The sequence below is a fragment of the Haliotis rubra genome, unplaced genomic scaffold (assembly GCF_003918875.1).
Source record: "Haliotis rubra isolate DU_JTF1 unplaced genomic scaffold, ASM391887v1 Scf62, whole genome shotgun sequence".
In the NCBI taxonomy this organism is placed as follows: domain Eukaryota; kingdom Metazoa; phylum Mollusca; class Gastropoda; order Lepetellida; family Haliotidae; genus Haliotis; species Haliotis rubra.
The window spans coordinates 1,996,721-2,002,720 of NW_025767324.1; positions in this window are offsets into that span (position 1 = coordinate 1,996,721).

A 6,000-nucleotide genomic window follows, 5' to 3' on the forward strand; every position below is an offset into this window, starting at 1 on the left:
TCAATTACTTCTTAAAACCGACCATGCATCACCAATATTCAACTCTCCTAGCCATTAACAGAAGCAATGTTGAACCAATTTCCACCTCATTACAACCAGCCTGGACATTTCCACTATCATTTATATGGAACATAAACTGTTCAGTCATAAAATCCATTTCCTATTACCGTGAATCGATTCAGGCTATTTTAAGGTAATTGTTTTATTTGCCCAGTGGCGAGCTGGCTTCTTTCAACGTCAGCTAAGCAAAATGAATCCTCCGAAGTTTATTGCGCCGAAATGAAACTAAAAGTGTTATGATATAAGCACTTTATTTCTCTTGGGTTCATTGAATACAAGCGGCTTCATTCAGCTCCTCCTGATCAAACACTGCGCTCGTTTCTGGAAGTTGAATCGTGTACTTTCTAAGACGAGCCAATCAAACAGCCAAAATCCTCCAAAGACTATGGATTTCAGCTACCACTGTATGTGAGAGGAGAAACTCGTAAAGGAATGTCCTTAAGATTGATAAGTACAAAACACCTTCCTGATTTAGTGGATGTGAATTGTAAAGGAACACAATCGGTTAAAGACGGAATTGATAGAGTGAAATGTGACGAGCATGAAAACGGTGAGGATTTGCAATACATTAAGGTAAACCGCCTTATCAAATTTGATACTGAACTGTGTGAAAGGAAGTTATTCCTGATGAAGTGAAGGGAACGTGATTAAAACAGATAAGTACTGCAAGGGGAAATAAAGATATGTCACTGTAACAAACTGGAACTAACACTGTTTGATTTGAAATAGCTCTGAAATTTCCTGTATATTATTATTTATGAAACTTTGAGAATAACTAGAGCTTGCAGACGGAATTTGACTCAAATGGTAGTCCAAAGTACATAGTATTTTCAATTACGTTCAAGTCTGGAAGCTACTGAATGGACAATATTGAAAAGCCTTTTGCACATTGGGTGTTAAAATATGGGTATTACTCACTACCGTAGGTATGGCGACAGGGTGCTGTTGAACCACCAATATAAATTGGTTGTTTTGAAACAAAATGTTAATACCTCTGTAATGAATGGCCATAATGCAGTGCTCTAGTCTTGCTGTACAATACTTTTACCTTGCAGGGATGTTGATTTCGTGCCCTAATCTTGCTTAGGTAGATGTGGTATTGCATTATTTTGTACTATCATCTTGCTGTATTTCGTTTAATTTTCATTCATAATCTAACCTTGGTATATTTTGGTCTTACAGTGGTATTGCTTTATTTTATGCTCCACATGTTGATGTGTTGTTACTGTATTAAGCGTTTAAAGTACTTGCGACCCGTGAAGATCCGGGATAGAATTAGTCTTCAGTAACCCATGATTGTCGTAAGAGGCGACTAACGGGAACTTGTGGTCAGGCACGTTGATTTGGTTGACACATGTCATCGTATCCCAAATACATAGAACGATGTTCATGCTGTTGATCACTGGATTGTCAGGTCCAATCTCGATTATTTACAGTCCTCCGCCATATAGCTGGGATATTGCTCAGTGCGGTCAAGTCAACCAACCAAAGTACTTGCTGTGTGTTGCAAGCACATAAGCTTGGATATTTCACTAATTCTGCAGAAGATGTTCTTATGTAACAAGGCCTTGTGTGCACAAAACATCCAAATAGGCAATTCATTCCGTCTCACATTTAAAGTCTCAGCTCCGGGATACAGTCGCTCTACCACCCCGGAGATCTGGGAAATGTTTCATTGTAATTTACTGGATTTCAATTTGAGCATGCCGGTAATATTAAACTTTTTTTGCGTATTTCTTCAGAAAATGCAACCGTTATCATCTTTGAATTGCAAAGTTCAGAAAGACAAAAGGGGATTGGGCAATCAACCCAAAGATTGAAATTGGACTTCCTTCTCTTCCCCGTCCATCCATCGCTTCTGCATCCATAGGTTTCCGTCCCCAAATGATGAGTGTTCGTCAGACATGTCAGGTGACCGGGTCATATTTTTTCCATCAGACAGTCGTGATAGGTCCTGGTCACATGTTCGATAATGCCCAGGTTAAAGTGGTCAGAATCAAGTGTTTGGCGACGTTTTAGTCGTTTAACTAAAATTAATCTCCCCTACCTATTAGTGCATCGCCATTACTGAGTTGAAATATTGATTCGAGCTAACATTCTGCATTGAGAATGTCTCAATCAACAGGCTGTGTCTTCTGATAGATTTGGATGAAAACCGAAAGTGTTTGACATTCTCGGGAGCATCGTTATGGCTTCCTTGCCTGCTCTGTAATCAGTCTTGATGTTATTGTTTGTCTGGTAATTACAGGCAAATTTAAAGTCTTTGATATGAAATTCATATATTTCTTTTGGTATAATTAATATCAAAAGAAACAGCGTGAAAGCTTTGTATTGTCCAAAATCATTTTGGCATCATTCCCTGCTCTGTAACCATTCTTGATGTTATTGTTTATCTTGTGATTTGCAAACAAAAATACATTTAGAGTCATTGATATGAATCATGTTAATAAGTGCATGTTTGTTATCAAAAGACTGATTGTGAAAGATTTTCACTGTCCAATGTCATTTTGATTAAACAGTTTAGATTCGAAGTAACATTTACAGGATGAGACAATATTTGATGTACATCAAATCGAAAAAAACCTATAGAATGAGTCTATTTCATGGACAAGGGCTATTTCAAATCGATACGACTCGTTTTATACACTGTGTTTGCGTGTGGACAATCATCCAATGATCTTCCATGACAAACCGCACAATTAGGGAAGTTTACTGAGAATCATAAGTATGTGAGAAGTTCGGTGTTTTGAAGGTCATTTAAAGATGTGCGAATTAACGACATTCGCCACAAACAAGACTCCATGTATGTTTTTTTAATGTCTGCCATCACTTTCTAAATATCTGATGTGTGATTTTTTCGACAAGATAGAGACGAAGGGGTGTCCTAGTGGTGTATGCGTTTAGCTGCCACGCAAGACCAGGGTTCGAATCTCAACACTGGTAACGTTGGGAGGGTAAGTTCAAGTACATAGGATTACAGCTTTTGCCTATTTTTTTGATATTCGCCACAGGCACATTTTTAACAACATTGAACACCGACATTGTGATTGTTGCAAGAAGTGGGAGCCATCTACTCTGCCTTGTTGATGTCAAAGATAGCCATCGTCACGGATACGACGGGAGAGTACTGTCAATTATGATTTATCTAACCACGAAGCACCCATGTCAATCGGTAATTGGGCCCACAGAGATATGATGATTGCACCCTTTGGTCATTTATGAAGAGATTTGAGGCGTAAATGGAAAATTGAGCCAAATTGGTTGCCACAGATCCAAGATGATACTTTGAGGGTCAGGCAAGACGAGGAGGTTTATGGATATCACTCAGACTCCAGTAAGTGATAATGAAGAAGCTTGTAGGGCCAGAGGATGGGTTCATTGTCAAGTGTACTGACTGGAATAATACAATCAACACTTGCCCTGTATGACAAGCTATATAAACCTAGCATGTGTGACGGACAGTGGATGGTGTTCAGTGGTACTATACATGATGCTTACAGCTATGAGTCAGAGTAATAAGAGTTTGAAATATAAATACTATTTTACTGATCACTTTCAATAAATATTGATTAAAATTCAAAAGCGTATCAGCTATCTATGACTAATACACTTTTTGAAGTGTAATTATTTCGATGTTTATGTTGTTTATGCTTTTGTTGATTAAGCCATTGTATGAACTGTAATTAATTCGATGTTTATGTTGTTTATGCTTTTGTTGATTAAGCCATTGTATGAATTGTAATTATTTCGATGTTTATGTTGTTTATGCTTCTGCTGATTAAGCCATTGTATGAACTGTAATTATTTCGATGTTTATGTTGTTTATGCTTTGTAAGGGTTAAGTCATTGTAAGGGTTGGAAATTAATGACAGTGGTTCGAATTTCCAGCGTCGTCCTGTCAATGCTGGTTTCGACAAAGTGGTAAACATCTAGCATGACTACGGACTCCGCCCACGTCAAGCTGACACTGCTGGGTATAACTGAAGTACTGAAAAAAAGGCAGTTCAACCCATCCCACTCTTTCAAGGGTTCGATTCTTACCCATCGCTTCACGCTCCTCTCCAACATTGCCGTGGAATAGTATTGAAAGTGGCTTCAACCCCTATCATTTTGGCTTGATTGTGTGTCGAACAGCATCTTTGTAGCCTGTTTCTCAGGTTCAAAGGATGCAAGCATATCAGTTCAGTTCTAGTGATCAAACACTACATTCCTCTCTGAAAGCTGAATAATGTACTTTCTTAGACAAGCAAATCAAACCAATGCCATTATCTTCTAGGACTACGGATTTTCAGTTACCACTGTGTATCAAAGGACAAAAAGTATAATGGAAAATACTTTAGGGACTGGTAAATAAAAAGTGTCTCCAAATCTTGACTGAGGGATCTGAAATGAAAAAGGCAAAACAATCCGGTAAAGCCGTAATTGATAGAGTGAAACATGGCGAGGATAACAACGGCGAGTTTTTCTAATACTTATGGCTGGTCTGTCCTTTAAAAGTTGATATTGAACTGCACGGGAGTTATTGATTTCCAAAGAAGAGAAGGGAACGTATTTAAAGAGGAGAACTAATGGGAGAAATAAAATAAAGAAACAGCGCTGTCACATATTGGAAATATCAATGTTTGATTTGAAACAGCTTTGAACTTCCCTGCATATTCTGTTTATAAAACTTTGAGAATAGATGGAGAGAACAGACGGAATTGGATGCCGCTTTCAAACATAATCGGACACAAATGGTAGTCCAGAGTAAACACGATTACCTTCTCTGAAGCTAGTCTTCATTTGAAAGGAAATTGAATTGAGTATCGATATCCATTGGGTACATGTATATATACTTTTATCTTGAAGGAGAGCAAATGGGCTTCATGAATACAAACAGACGTTACTTTCACATTTGTGTTCTGAGTACTCTCTCAGGAGACCCCGCTCTTTTGTTGAGGTAAATTAATTCTGTTTTACCAAAACCAACATTCCCTCAGCATAACATCATGACCAATTATTGTGTTTTGTGCGTAACCCGAGGCAAACTATTTAACTTCAGTTTCAGTTTTTACATTGATACACATTTGCAGAATCATGTCTTTCACTTTTTTCACAGAATAACACCAAAATCTCTGAAAATAATCATTAACTCAAACAAAGGATGACACGCAGAAAGATGTTTAGTTGACATTGTGTCTGTTCCATGCATTAAAACTACATTTTGTTGGATTCTCCATACAAGCCAATACCCAGACTAGTATTACGTGATCAACAACCTAGAGGTTTACTATTTAGCCGGTTTGGATGTGCCGTCAATGTGGGATTGGGCAATCAATCTTGATTGGAATTTAACTCCCCTCCCTATCAGTCTGCATCGCTTCTGCATGCGTAATTTTCTTTTACTGTCCCCAAATGATCAGTGTTCACCAGACATCTCAGGTCACCAGGTCATTGTCTCCATCAGACGGTCGTGACAGGTCCTGGACACGATCAGAGGAACATGTTTGATGAGGCAATGACCAGGTTAAATTGGTGGCTACTGTCAGGATCAAGTGTTTGACGACGTTTTAGTAGTTTAACTTCCCTTACTTTTCAGCTCGTGTCATTGCTGAGTTGACTTATTGATTCGGGTGAACTTTCTGCATTCAGATGCCTCAATCATTGGAACTTGACTCCCGCTCGACTTTGATCAAAATTGAAAGTGTTTGACATTACCGACAGCATCGTTATGGCTTCATTGCCTGCTCTGTAATCAGTCTTGAATATGTGTTTGTCTGGGGATTACAGGCAAAGTTACAGTCTTTGATATGAAATTTTGTATATTTCGTTTGGTATAATTAATATTAAAATACTCAGTGTGAAAGCTATGTATTGTCCAAAATCTGTTGGACTGTTAACATTGGGAGAAACAGTTAGCAGGTAAGGCATCTATGGTGTAAAAGTGCATCAATTCCCAAG